Source organism: Nerophis ophidion, linkage group LG29, assembly GCF_033978795.1.
Source record: "Nerophis ophidion isolate RoL-2023_Sa linkage group LG29, RoL_Noph_v1.0, whole genome shotgun sequence".
In the NCBI taxonomy this organism is placed as follows: Eukaryota; Metazoa; Chordata; class Actinopteri; order Syngnathiformes; family Syngnathidae; genus Nerophis; species Nerophis ophidion.
The window spans coordinates 25,017,229-25,032,929 of NC_084639.1; positions in this window are offsets into that span (position 1 = coordinate 25,017,229).

Sequence of the window (15,701 nt, forward strand, 5' to 3'; positions counted from 1 at the left end):
GACTGAAGCTCTACATAAAACAAGAATGGGAAAGAATTCCACTTTTAAAGCTTCAACAATTAGTTTCCTCAGTTCCCAAACGTTTATTGAGTGTTGTTAAAAGAAAAGGTGATGTAACACAGTGGTGAACATGCCCTTTCCCAACTACTTTCGCACATGTTGTAGCCATGAAATTCTAAGTAAATTTTTATTTGCAAAAAAAAAAATAAAGTTTATGAGTTTGAACATCAAATATCTTGTCTTTGTAGAATATTCAACTGAATATGGGTTGAAAATGATTTGCAAATCATTGTATTCTGTTTATATTTACATCTAACACAATTTCCCAACTCATATGGAAACGGGGTTTGTATCATGACACGAAAAATGACTGAATTGACCCGAAGTGAAGCTTTTTCCTCTCCCAGAACTCACTTTTATCAAGGAGTGTTTCTATTTGAACATTTTTCTCCTTTCTCGCCTTGGTGTCCTTTACATACAAAAAAAAAAAAAATGTCTAATTACAGACGCAGCCCGCTGGCGATGTGTTTGTTTCCAAGTAGGCTCTTGGCTCGTTTGTCGCTTGTGTTCCTCCAAAAAGGAACATGAGTGCACTGCTTTAAAGCCATGGAGCAAAACAGAATGTTACTTAAGAGGACTTTGCATATCGGCACGATAACCATCCTTGAGGGAAGGCGCGCCTGCTCATTCGAAATGCAATACTGTCACTTGAACCTTGGCCGCTGTCAAAGCAGAGCACGACGACGCCCCTCCAGCCGTCTTCCAGCTTCTCCAGGCTAAGCGTCGTGGACGCCGGCCCACTTCCTTTCGGGATAATTAGCTTGGCGACAAGGCCGGCGGCAGCCTCTATCAGCCCCCGAGCCTTCTGCTCATCTGTTTTCTGTTTTTTTCTGTAACACAGTGAACATCCATATTGAATGTACTCAAGGGCAACCTTTAACAACAGGCATTCATCCATTTTCTACCACTTGTCCCTTTCGGGGTGGCGGAAGGCGGGGTACACCCTGGACAAGTCGCCACCTCATCCCAGGGCAACAGAGAACATAAGTGTTAAATGCCACGGATACAGCCGTGGTCAAAAATGTTCCACATAACCTTCCTGCAGGAGGTATTATCTTTGTCCATGTGATGTCAGATAAAATAAAAATTGAGCTGTTTGGCCACAATACACAGCAATATGTTTGGAGGAAGAACGGTGAGGCCTTTAATCCCAGGAACACCAGACCTACCGTCAAGCATGGTGGTGGTAGTATTATGCTCTGGGCCTGTTTTGCTGCCAATGGAACTGGTGCTTTGCAGAGAGTAAATGGGACAATGAAAAAGGAGGATTACCTCAAAATTCTTCAGGACGGACAAGCTAAAATCAACAGCCCGGAGGTTAGGCCTTGGGCGCAGTTTAGTGTTCCAACAGGACAATGTGCAGTGAAGTGAAGTGAATTATATTTATATAGCGCTTTTCTCTAGTGACTCAAAGCGCTTTACATAGTGAAACCCAATATCTAAGTTACATTTAAACCAGTGTGGGTGGCACTGGGAGCAGGTGGGTAAAGTGTCTTGCCCAAGGACACAACGGCAGTGACTAGAATGGTGGAAGTGGGAATCGAACCTGCAACCCTCAAGCTGCTGGCACGGCCGCTCTACCAACCGAGCTATGACCTCAAACACAAGTCAAAAGTGGTAAAGGAAAGGCTAAATCAGGCTAGAATGAAGGTTTTAGAATGGCCTTCCCAAAGTCCTGAAGAAACAAGTCCATGTCAGAAAACCAACACATTTAGCTGGACTGCACCAATTTTGTCAAGAGGAGTGGTCAAGAATTCAAGCAGAAGCTTGTGGATGGCTACCAAAAGTGTCTTATTGCAGTGAAACTTGCCAAGGGACATGTAAGCAAATATTAACATTGCTGTACGTATACTTTTGACCCAGCACATTTTCTCACATTTTCAGTAGAGCCATAATGAATTCATAAAAGAACCATTCATGAACTTTTTTTTGTGAGCAACAAGTATGTGTTCCAATAACTCTATCACAAAAAAATAAGCTACTTCTAAACCACTAATCCTCGTCTCCATGGCGACAAATAAAGTAAGTTTCTTACAAGTATCATTATCACTGCAGGACGAGGAATAGCTAAAAATGCTTCACTACACACCGTAGCTCACCGGCGTCACAATATAAACAAACGCAATTGGTGGACCTACACCTGACATCCACTGTAATGATACCAAGTACAGGAGCGTATACAGTCGATACTACAATGATGATATCAATATTTTTGGGCATCACAACATTATCTTTTATCTTAAAACATTCATTTTTTGTTTATAAACTCAGGAAATATGTCCCTGGACACATGAGGACTTTGAATATGATACCCAAATTTGGGTATCGGATCGATACCCAAATTTGATGCACTGATGCGTTCAATGCCCCTTCCAGTGTTGTAAAATTTAACTACATGCAAACAAGCTACCCAATGACATAAAGAAAATAAGCATTAAAGAGACAGTTTTTGTACAAATAAGATAGACTTTACATTAGGGTTGTATGGTATACCGGTATTAGTGTCGTACCACGATACTTATGAAACATATTCGGTACTATACCGCCTCTGAAAAGTATCGGTCTACCACCCCCCTGCCGTTACGTCGTGTCATTGCTGGTTTATGAGCATGTTCGGCAGCGCACAATCACAGAGTACTTAGAGGCAGTGTGTACGCATTTTGGCTTAAAAACTAACAATAAAGGTGAAGTTATAACACTGAAACACCCTCAGGAAGAGGTGCTTTAAGACATGGCTAGCTAGCTAGCGGCTAACGTCTGCAGTGTTTTAGCTACTTCTAAATCACTAATCCTTGTCTCCATGGCGACGAATAAAGAATATTTCTAACAAGTATCATCCCTGCAGGACGAGGAATAGCTAAACATGCTTCACTACACACCGTAGCTCACCTGCGTCACAATGTAAACAAACACCATTGGTGGATCTACACCTGACATCCACTGTAATGATACCAAGTACAGGAACGTATCTAGTTGATAGATTTTTTTGGCATCACAACATATTTTGTTGAAAAAAAAAGTATATTATGTTTATAAAGTCAGGAAATATGTCCCTGGACACATGAGGACTTTGAATATGACCAATGTATGATCCTGTATCTACTTGGTATCGGATCGAAACCCAGTTCTGTGGTATCATCCGAAACTAATGTAAAGCATCCAAACAGAAGAATAAGTGATTATTACATTTTAACAGGTAGAAACATTTTTAAACAGAAAGTAAGCAGATATTAACAGTATATGAACAAGTAGATTAATCATTTATTTTCTACCGCTTGTCCTTAATAATGTGTACAAAATAATAGGTGTATAAATGACACAATATGTTACTGCATATGTCAGCAGACTAATTAGGAGCCTTTGTTTGTTTACTTACTACTAAAAGACAAGTTGTCTAGTATGTTGACTATTTTATTTAATGACAAACTTGCAATAATAAACCTATGTTTAATGTATCCTAAAATTGTTTGTTAAAATCTTTGGGTAGCGGTACCAAAATATTGGTATCGGTATAACACTACTGTACACCAAATAATACCAAATATCCCAATTTCTGAACAACTGCAGGTTGCAAAATCATCCGTTCAAACAGTTGTGGTAAGTCCTAGTACTCCCTGCTAGAACACCAGGTTCACCGTCCTCAGTCGCTAAATTATTCTGATTTCCCCAACCTTATGGTCTTTTGTGTTTTCACATCAACATTTGAAGTCCGAGTCTCAATGCGCTTATTGGTCATTACAAATAACCCTATTGCGTTTCTGGTTGACCCTTACCATGAATTGTTTAACGTGGACCCCGATTTAAACAAGTTGAAAAACGTATTCGAGTGTTACCATTTAGTGGTCATCCATCCATCATCTTCCGCTTATCCAAGGTCGGGTCGCGGGGGCACCAGCCTAAGCAGGGAAACCCAGACTTCCCTCTCCCCAGCCACTTTGTCTAGCTCTTCCTGGGGGATCCCGAGGCGTTCCCATGCCAGCCGGGAGATATAGTCTTCCCAACGTGTCCTGGGTCTTCCCCGTGGCCTCCTACCGGTTGGACGTGCCCTAAACACCTCCCTAGGGAGGCGTTCGGGTGGCATCCTGACCAGATGCCCGAACCACCTCATCTGGCTCCTCTCCATGTGGAGGAGCAGCGGCTTTACTTTGAGTTCCTCCCGGATGGCAGAGCTTCTCACCCTATCTCTAAGGGAGAGACCCGCCACACGGCGGAGGAAACTCATTTCGGCCGCTTGTACCCGTGATCTTATCCTTTCGGTCATGACCCAAAGCTCATGACCATAGGTGAGGATGGGAAAGTAGATTGACCGGTAAATTGAGAGCTTTGCCTTCCGGCTCAGCTCCTTCTTCACCACAACGGATCGGTACAACGTCCGCATTACTGAAGACGCCGCACCGATCCGCCTGTCGATCTCACGATCCACTCTTCCCCCACTCGTGAACAAGACTCCAAGGTACTTGAACTCCTCCACTTGGGGAAGGGTCTCCTCCCCAACCCGGAGATGGCATTCAACCCTTTTCCGGGCGAGAACCATGGACTCGGACTTGGAGGTGCTGATTCTCATTCCGGTCGCTTCACACTCGGCTGCGAACCGATCCAGCGAGAGCTGAAGATCCCGGTCAGATGAAGCCATCAGGACCACATCATCTGCAAAAAGCAGAGACCTAATCCTGCGGTTACCAAACCGGTACCCCTCAACGCCTTGACTGCGCCTAGAAATTCTGTCCATAAAAGTTATGAACGGAATCGGTGACAAAGGACAGCCTTGGCGGAGTCCAACCCTCACTGGAAATGTGTTATTCTTACTGCCGGCAATGCGGACCAAGCTCTGGCACTGATCGTGCAGGGAGCGGACCGCCACAATAAGACAGTCCGATACCCCATACTCTCTGAGCACTCCCCACAGGACTTCCCGAGGGACACGGTCGAATGCATTCTCCAAGTCCACAAAGCACATGTAGACTGGTTGGGCAAACTCCCATGCACCCTCAAGAACCCTGCCGAGAGTATAGAGCTGGTCCACAGTTCCACGACCAGGACGAAAACCACACTGTTCCTCCTGAATCCGAGGTTCGACTATCCGACGTAGCCTCCTCTCCAGTACACCTGAATAAACCTTACCGGGAAGGCTGAGGAGTGTTATCCCACGATAGTTGGAACACACCCTCCGGTCCCCCTTCTTAAAGAGAGGAACCACCACCCCGGTCTGCCAATCCAGAGGTACCGCCCCCGATGTCCACGCGATGCTGCAAAGTCTTGTCGGCCAAGACAGCCCCACAGTATCCAGAGCCTTAAGGAACTCCGGGCGGACCTCGTCCACCCCTGGGGCCTTGCCACCGAGGAGCTTTTTAACTACCTCAGTGACCTCAGCCCCAGAAATAGGAGAGACCACCACAGATCCCCCAGGCTCTGCTTCCTCATAGGAAGACGTGTTGGTGGGATTGAGGAGGTCTTCGAAGTATTCCTTCCATCTATCCACAACATCCGCAGTTGAGGTCAGCAGAACACCATCCGCACCATACACGGTGTTGATAGTGCACTGCTTCCCCTTCCTGAGGCGGCGTATGGTGGTCCAGAACCGCTTCGAAGCCGTCCGGAAGTCGTTCTCCATGGCTTCCCCGAACTCCTCCCATGTCCGAGTTTTTGCCTCCGCGACTCCTAAAGCTGCACACCGCTTGGCCTGTCGGTACCTGTCCACTGCCTCCGGAGTCCTATGAGCCAAAAGGACCCGATAGGACTCCTTCTTCAGTTTGACGGCATCCCTCACCGCTGGTGTCCACCAAGGGGTTTTAGGATTGCCGCCCCGACAGGCACCAACTACCTTGCGGCCACAGCTCCGATCTGCCGCTTCGACAATAGAGGTGCGGAACATGGTCCACTCGGACTCAATGTCCAGTACCTCCCTCGTGACATGTTCAAAGTTCTTCCGGAGGTGGGAATTGAAACTTTGTCTGCCAGACGTTCCCAGCAGACCCTCACAATGCGTTTCGGCCTCCCAGGTCTGTCCGGCATCCTCCCCCACCATCGCAGTCAACTCACCACCAGGTGGTGATCGGTAGAAAGCTCCGCCCCTCTCTTCACCCGAGTGTCCAAAACATAAGGCCGCAAATCCGATGACACAACTACAAAGTCGATCATGGAACTGCGGCCTAGGGTGTCCTGGTGCCAAGTGCACATATGGACACCCTTATGTTTGAACATGGTGTTTGTTATCGACAAACTGTGATGAGCACAAAAGTCCAATAACTAAACACCACTTGGGTTCAGATCTGGGCGGCCATTCTTCCCAATCACGCCTCTCCAGGTTTCACTGTCGTTGCCAACGTGAGCGTTGAAGTCTCCCAGTAGGACAAGAGAATCACCCGGGGGAGCACTTTCCAGTACTCCCTCGAGTGTTCCCAAAAAGGGTGGGTACTCTGCACTGCTGTTTGGTGCATAAGCACAAACAACAGTCAGGACCCGTTCCCCCACCCGAAGGCGGAGGGAGGCTACCCTTTCGTCCACCGGGTTGAACTCCAACGTACAGGCTTTGAGCCGGGGGAAACAAGAATTGCCACCCCAGCCCGTCGCCTCTCACTGCCGGCAACGCCAGAGTGGAAGAGGGTCCAATCCCTCTCGAGAGAAGTGGTTCCAGAGCCCTTGCTGTGCGTCGAAGTGAGTCCGACTATATCCAGCCGGAATTTCTCGACTTCGCGCACTAGCTCAGGCTCTTTCCCCCCCAGTGACGTGACGTTCCACGTCCCAAGAGCTAGCTTCTGTAGCCGAGGATCGGACCGCCAAGTGCCCTGCCTTCGGCTGTCGCCCAGCTCACAATGCACCCGACCTCTATGGCCCCTCCTATGAGTGGTGAGCCCATTGGAGGGATGACCCACGTTGCCTCTTCGGGCTGTGCCCGGCCGGGCCCCATGGGAACAGGCCCGACCACCAGGCGCTCGCCATCGTGCTCCACCTCCGGGCCTGGCTCCAGAGGGGGGCCCCGGTGACCCGCGTCCGGGCGAGGGAAATCTGGGTCCATGATTTTTTTTCTTCATAAAGGTCTTCGAGCTGCTCTTTGTCTGATCCCTCACCTAGAACCTGTTTGCCTTGGGAGACCCTACCAGGGAGCTTTATGCCCCCGGACAACATAGCTCCTAGGATCATTGGGACACACAAACTCCTCTACCGCGATAAGGTTGCAGCTCAGAGAGGAGTATGTACTGAACTGTGCAATCTATTAATACAAGTTTTAATCAATCAATCATACAATCCTGTGGTGTCATACCAAAATAAGGCATCCTCACAAATCGCCAATCATCAGGCCAGCTCTTGTTGTATCTGATGTCCGCTTTAATATCGGCACAGATTAGAAATATCCATCCATCCATCCATCCATCATCTTCCGCTTATCCGAGGTCGGGTCGCGGGGGCAGCAGTCTAAGCAGGGAAGCCCAGACCTCCCTATCTCCAGCCACTTCGTCTAGCTCTTCCCGGGGGATCCCGAGGCGTAACCAGGCCAGCCGGGAGACATAGTCTTCCCAACGTGTCCTGGGTCTTCCCCGTGGCCTCCTACCAGCTGGACGTGCCCTAAACACATCCCTAGGGAGGCGTTCGGGTGGCATCCTGACCAGATGCCCGAACCACTTCATCTGGCTCCTCTCGATGTGGAGGAGCAGCGGCTTTACGTTGAGCTCCTCCCGGATGGCAGAGCTTCTCACCCTATCTCTAAGGGAGAGCCCCGCCACCCGGCGGAGGAAACTCATTTGGGCCGCTTGTACCCGTGATCTTATCCTTTCGGTCATGACCCAAAGCTCATGACCATATGTGAGGATGGGAACGTAGATCGACCGGTAAATTGAGAGCTTTGCCTTCCGGCTCAGCTCCTTCTTCACCACAACGGATCAATACAACGTCCGCATTACTGAAGACGCCGCACCGATCCGCCTGTCGATCTCACGATCCACTCTTCCCCCACTCGTGAACAAGACTCCTAGGTACTTGAACTCCTCTACTTGGGGCAGGGTCTCCTCCCCAACCCGGAGATGGCACTCCACCCTTTTCCGGGCGAGAACCATGGACTCGGACTTGGAGGTGCTGATTCTCATTCCGGTCGCTTCACACTCGGCTGCGAACCGATCCAGTGAGAGCTGAAGATCCCGGCCAGATGAAGCCATCAGGACTACATCAGATTAGAAATATCATCTCTCAAATGACTATGCTGATGTTAAATAGCAGACTGATTGATTCATTGATTGATTGAAACTTGTATTAGTAGATTGCACAGTACAGTACATATTCCGTACAATTGACCACTAAATGGTAACACACCAATAAGTTTTTCAACTTGTTTAAGTCGGGGTCCACGTTAATCAATTCATGGTAGACAGCATCAAGAAAAGGTACAAAATTGTGCTCCAAACATGACACCGCTACCAAGAAGATATCAGAGTTGTTGATGCAAGACCAAAGCAAATACTGTTGGAAGGGAGCTGTTTTAAAGGAATTTCCGGACGGAGAATGGTAAGAACACTTTCAAATGTCTCTAAGCCCTGTGGATTGATGGAAGGAGTTTTAAGTCCGAAGGAAAAGACAGTCTGTGCCCGCTTCAAATAAAGGTTGCCATTGTTCTGCACAGGCTTGCCAGTTGTGCGGAATACAGAGTTATTCTTAATCAGTTTGGAGTGCAAACATGCAGCGTGAAGAGGTTTGTGTACGGTCTTTTCTTTGCCTGGTTTTATAATTGTTTCATTCTCTTCGAATGAAAAAAGTTGAAAAACGTATTGAAGTTTTACCATTTAGTGGCCAATTGTACCGAATATGTACTATACTGTGCAATCTACTAACACGAGTATTAATCAATCAATCCATGTAACTGGTTTATTGTTCTTTAGTCTTAATGAAACTGGCTCTCTCCATGTCCTTGGCTACTTCATATATTAAATTGATGTTCCTTCTTTCTCCCATCAATGCACTTCAAAAGGTTAAATTATGTGTGAGGCAAATTTACAGTCACTTCATTGCAGTTGTTGCTGATGTTTTGATTGAATAGGATCTGCTTACCGGTTACATAGCCATTTGGTTTTCAAGCGCGTACCCTATTTTCCGGACCATAGGGCGCATGGGATTATAAGGCTTACTGCCAATGAATGGTCTATTTTTGATCTTTTTTAATATATTAGGCACACCGGATTATAGGGCTCATTAAAGAAGTCATATTATTATTATTTTTTCTAAATGTAAAATACTTCCTTGTGGTCTACATAACATGTAATGGTGGTGCTCTGGTCAAAATGTTGCAAAGATGTTTTACACATCATCTTCAAGTTGCTTTCTGTCATTCGGTTCGTGATGCGCCGTTTTGTGGGCGGTCTTATTTACGTGGCTTACCTTCGACAGCGTCTTCTCCCCGTCATCTTTGTTGTAGCGGTGTAGCGTGCAAGGATGGGAGGGGAAGAAGTGTCAAAAGTTGGCGCTAACTGTTTTAATGACATTCAGACCTTAGTTCAAACAATAACGGAGGAGCATCTCCTCATCCGGAAACAACAACATGTGACCTGTGAAAAAGCGTCCGACCGGAACTCTCTAATAACTAAAGTTACTTGGGTAAATAATGTAAACTCACTACACCGGTATGTTTTAGTAATTTCACGGTGAGTTTACTGACAGATATAAGCAAGAACTTTACACTACTTTATATTAGAAATGGCAACAGTGGAGTATGAATGTCTCAAAACAAGAAGATAGAGAAAAAGAAGAAAGTTATCAACTACGGTGTCATCACGGACAACAAAGGCGGACCCGCGAACTTTTTCAGGATTTATGCAGATCCCAAATACAGATCAACAGGTACCAGAAGGCAAGAAAAGTTGCTTGTGCATAATATTGCAAAACCAAACGCCAGATAATACGTCTTACCTTATACACACACCATAATAATACTTCTATGTTTAATGCACCGACAATCCATCAAGCGGTGCGGCTTCATAGCTTACCAAAGTCGGACTAAAACATTTTGATTGATTTTTGAGCTCCGTGTGTGATGTTCAAAAATGCTCAATGGAACATTTAAGATGTTGGTGTTGTTTACTTGAGACCCATCATAGTGCAGCCTACACATATCTATTATGTTTGACTGCCATCTACTGGACACCGTTTTTATTACATCATGTACCAAATAAAATAGCTTCGAGGTGGGTAAGCCCATCCTTACATTAGACGTGCCATGTTAAAAGGCGCTCTGTCAAGTTTTAGGATAAAAAAAAAAATAAAAAAATTAAGTACGCCTTATAGTGCGGAAAATATGGTAATTTAGGTGTGTTAGTCTGACTTTTCAAAAGCCAAAACACAATCAATTAAGGGTGTTTCCATGGGTTGTTGGGTGATTATATCCAAATAATTTAGTGCAAAATGGGTACAGTGAGGCCATTTTTTATTTGACATGGACTGAAAAAAATACCCCTGCTCTATAATCCGCTACTGTCTTTTGGACAAGCCTGGACCTTCTGAAAAAAATGTTGATGATGAGAAGAGACAGAGATTCAGATGTTTGATCTTAAAGACTGCACAAACAACTGGACAGTCCACTTGTGACCCGTTTAGTGTCCTGAGAACAAAACGACCTGGATGAGGGAAATATCCACATGCATGAGACCCGTTTGGGCGGACAATTGGCAATGACATCGAAACTGCATAAAGCATGGGCAAGCTAAGTAATGTTTGCTGTGGTCTGGAACAACATGGCACACAAACAACTATGCGAAATGCAGCCAATATCACAGACAGATAACGTGTCATGAGACATGCAAAACTAAATCATATACAAAGAGGATAAAAGTAAAGGATATTAAATATACCTACAAATGAGGCATAATGATGCAATATGTACATACAGCTAGCCTAAAAAGCATGTTAGCATCGTTTAGCTTGCAGTCATGTACTGACCAATTATGCCTGATAAGCACTCCATCAAGTCAATACCATCAACAAAGCACACCTTTGTGCATTCACGCACAGCATAAAACATTTGGTGGACAAAATGAGACAAAAAGAGTGGAAGGTTTTAAATGTAAACAGACTGTTGCACCACATTCCACACTATGGTGAGTTCAAGAACCGCCGAAATTAGTAGGACAAAACGATGTTCACTAAATAGTCTCATCAGTGAATCATACACACAAACATCATTAACAGGGGGCTTTTTAAAAATTGGGAAGGTTTGTGTCATGTTTGTCCTCAAACAAAAACATACTAAAACAAAAACATTATTTTTCTCCCATCTTTTTACATTTTCAAACCTTTTTTGAAAAAATGCTCCAGGGAGCCACTAAAGAGCCGAATGTGGCTCAAGGGCCACGGGTTACTGACCCCCGGGTTAAGGTTATTCAAGAAAAATTAGGGGTAGTGGATAAATGGATAGTTTCCATGTTCTTCTTCTTGAATTTTCATTCGTCTATCGTTCTCTTTGGACTCATATCGGGCTCGTGATACAAAAAAAAAAAAGGTCTGTAAAAACGCTAAGAAAAAAAAAGACTTCAAATCTCACAGAGTAGCACTTGGCACACTAGCTAATGACAGCACTGCTGTGCTGACTGAATGAGCACCGGAGATGGATCACTCCGCCCTCAACGGCTGTGCTGATGCACAAAATGGATGAAAAAAAAACATTTCTACCCCGAGACTAGGTTTGTGCACAAAAACATATTTGTATTAGGTTTGTGGTTCTGCAGAGAATGTTCATGTTTTTAAGAGCAGGCTTAAGATCCAGCCTTTTTGATTTGGCTTTCATCTGATATTACTTTATTTACGTCATTTGTATTTTACTTTTTTCTTTTTTCTGGAATATTTTATTCATATGTATTTATTATATATATATATATATATATATATATATATATATATATATATATATATATATATATATATATATATATATATAGAGAGAGAGAGAGAGAGAGAGAGAGATACATATACACATACATATACACATATATAAACATACATACATACATACAGGACTGTCTCAGAAAATTTAAATACTGTGATGGGCTGAAGGCCGCTATTGAAGTATCCTGGGCATCCATAACACCTCAGCAATGCCACAGACTGATTGCCTCCATGCCACACCGAATTGATGCAGTAATCCATGCAAAAGGATTCCCAACCAAGTATTGAGTGCATTAATTGACATTTTCAAATGTTTGATTTTGTTTTGCTCTTATAAATATTTTTTTTTTACTTGGTCTGAGGAAATGAGAATCAGCACCTCCAAGTCCGAGTCCATGGTTCTCGCCCGGAAAAGGGTGGAATGCCATCTCCGGGTTGGGGAGGAGACCCTGCCCCAAGTGGAGGAGTTCAAGTACTTAGGAGTCTTGTTCATGAGTGTGGGAAGAGTGGATGGTGAGATCGACAGGCGGATCGGTGCGGCGTCTTCAGTAATGCGGACGTTGTACCGATCCGTTGTGGTGAAGAAGGAGCTGAGCCGGAAGGCAAAGCTCTCAATTTACCGGTCGATCTGCGTTCCCATCCTCACCTATGGTCATGAGCTTTGGGTCATGACCGAAAGGATAAGATCACGGGTACAAGCGGCCGAAATGAGTTTCCTCCGCCGTGTGGCGGGGCTCTCCCTTAGAGATAGGGTGAGAAGCTCTGCCACCCGGGAGGAACTCAAAGTAAAGCCGCTGCTCCTTCACATGGAGAGGAGCCAGATGAGGTGGTTCGGGCATCTGGTCAGGATGCCACCCGAACGCTTCCCTAGGGAGGTGTTTAGGGCACGTCCAACCGGTAGGAGGCCACGGGGAAGACCCAGGACACGTTGGGAAGACTATGTCTCCCGGCTGGCCTGGGAACGCCTCGGGATCCCCCAGGAAGAGCTAGACGAAGTGGCTGGGGAGAGGGAAGTCTGGGTTTCCCTGCTTAGGCTGTTGCCCCCGCGACCCGACCTCGGATAAGCGGAAGATGATGGATGGATGGATGGATGGATGGATGGATGGATGGATGGGTCTGAGGAAATATTCAAATTTTTTGAGATAGGATTTTTTAGTTTTCTTAAGCTGTATGCCATAATCAGCAATATTAAAATAATAAAAGGCTTGCAATATTTAAATTAATGTGTAATGAATCCAGAATGTATGACATTTTCATATTTTTAGTTGCATTACAGAAAATAAAGGACTTTATCACAATATTCAAATTTTCTGTATTCAAATTTTCTGAGACAGTCCTTTACATACATACATACATAAATATACATACATACATACATACATATGTATATATATATGTATATATATATATATATATATATATATATATATATATATATATATATATATATATATGTATATATATACGTATATATATATATATATATATGCATATATATATATATATACGTATATATATATATATATATATATATATATGCACACATATATATATGTATATATATGCATATATATATATGCATATATATATATATATATATATATATATATATATATATATATATATATATGCATATATATATATATATATATATATATATATATATATATATATATATATATATATATATGCACATATATATATATGCACATATATATATATGTATATATATATATATATATATATATATATATATATATATATATATATATATATATATATATATATATATATATATATATATATATATATATATATATATATATATATATATATATATATATATATATGTATGTATGTATGCATGTATGTATATATATATATATATATATATATATATATATATATATATATATATATATATATATATATATATATATATATATATATATATATATATATATGTATGTATGTATGTATGTATGTATACATATATATATATATATATATATATATATATGTATGTATGTATGTATGTATGTATATATATATATATATATATATATATATATGTATGTATATATATATATATATATATATATATATATATATATATATATATATATATATATATATATATATATATATATATATATATATATATACATACATATGTATGTATATAAGTGCATATATATATATATATATATACATACATATATATATATATATATATATATATATATATACATACATATGTATGTATATAAGTGCATATATATATATATATATATATATATATATATATATATATATATATATATATATATATATATAAGTGCATATATATATATATATATATACACACATATATATATATATATGCATATATATACATATATACATATATATATACATATATATATATGCATATATATACATATATATATGTATATATATATATATATATATATATACATATATATATTTGCAAGATGGCGGCGCCCGGACGGGCTGCGACACTGCGGTGCTCTTGCTAAAGATGGAACATTTGGCGGAAATGCCGGACAGTTCTGCATACTTCATGGCTGGCTCGCATCGTGGTCACTCCGTGATCACGTACGACCGCCAGACACTTCTGGATATGGACATATTGGGCCGTTTTGGACTGATAGACGCGGGCGTGCTAAACATGCTAACTAGCATGGGGATACATCGGCGGCTACATCCAGCGGCCTGTGAAGCAGGGGAGTCTAGTAGCAGCGGGGGCCGTCTACGGAGCAGACGCCAGCGGTGTGATCGGAAACGCGGATGTCGAGCGGGGCTAAAAACAAAGCAGAAGGCTAATCCCCACAGAACACCACTTCCCTCCACCCTGAAGACGGATTTAGATGGAAAATGCGAGACTACTGGTCTGGGTAAGGAGTCTGTTAAATTAGAACAAGTTTGTTCTGCTTTGAGTGTTTCAGAGTTGGACATGTGTTTTACTGAGGTGGCTAACTATGATGCGTGCAGTTTATCAAAGCAACAAACAAACAATCGGAAAATCCCCGTTACTGAGGAGGCTAACTATGATGCGTGCAGTTTATCAAAGCAACAAACAAACAATCGGAACATCCCCGTTACTGAGGTGGCTAACCATGATGCGTGCAGTTTATCAAAGCAACAATCAAACAATCGGAACATTCCCGTCGTATCAATTCCTAGATATGGTCGTAATTATACTGAATGCACTGGGCATAATAAACACAACATTATTAATATTGCTACTACGGATAATTTGATCAAAAATTCCCTAAAACATCCCACTACCTATAATGTAGGTTTTTTAAACATAAGATCATTGTCTCCCAAAACTTTGTTAGTTAATGATATTATCAGAGACAACAATCTTAACGTCATCGGTCTCAGTGAAACCTGGCTTAAACCAAACGACTTTTTTGCGCTAAATGAGGCATGTCCTCCTAACTTTACACATGCGCATATTGCCCGTCCGCTTAAAAGGGGTGGGGGGGTCGCACTAATATACAATGAAAACTTTAACCTTAGTCCTAACATAAATAATAAATATAAATCGTTTGAGGTGCTTACTATGAGGTCTGTCACACCGCTGCCTCTACACCTGGCTGTTATCTACCGCCCCCCAGGGCCCTGTTCGGACTTTATCAATGAATTCTCAGAGTTCGTTGCTGATCTAGTGACACACGCCGATAATATAATCATAATGGGGGACTTTAATATCCACATGAATACCCCATCGGACCCACCGTGCGTAGCGCTCC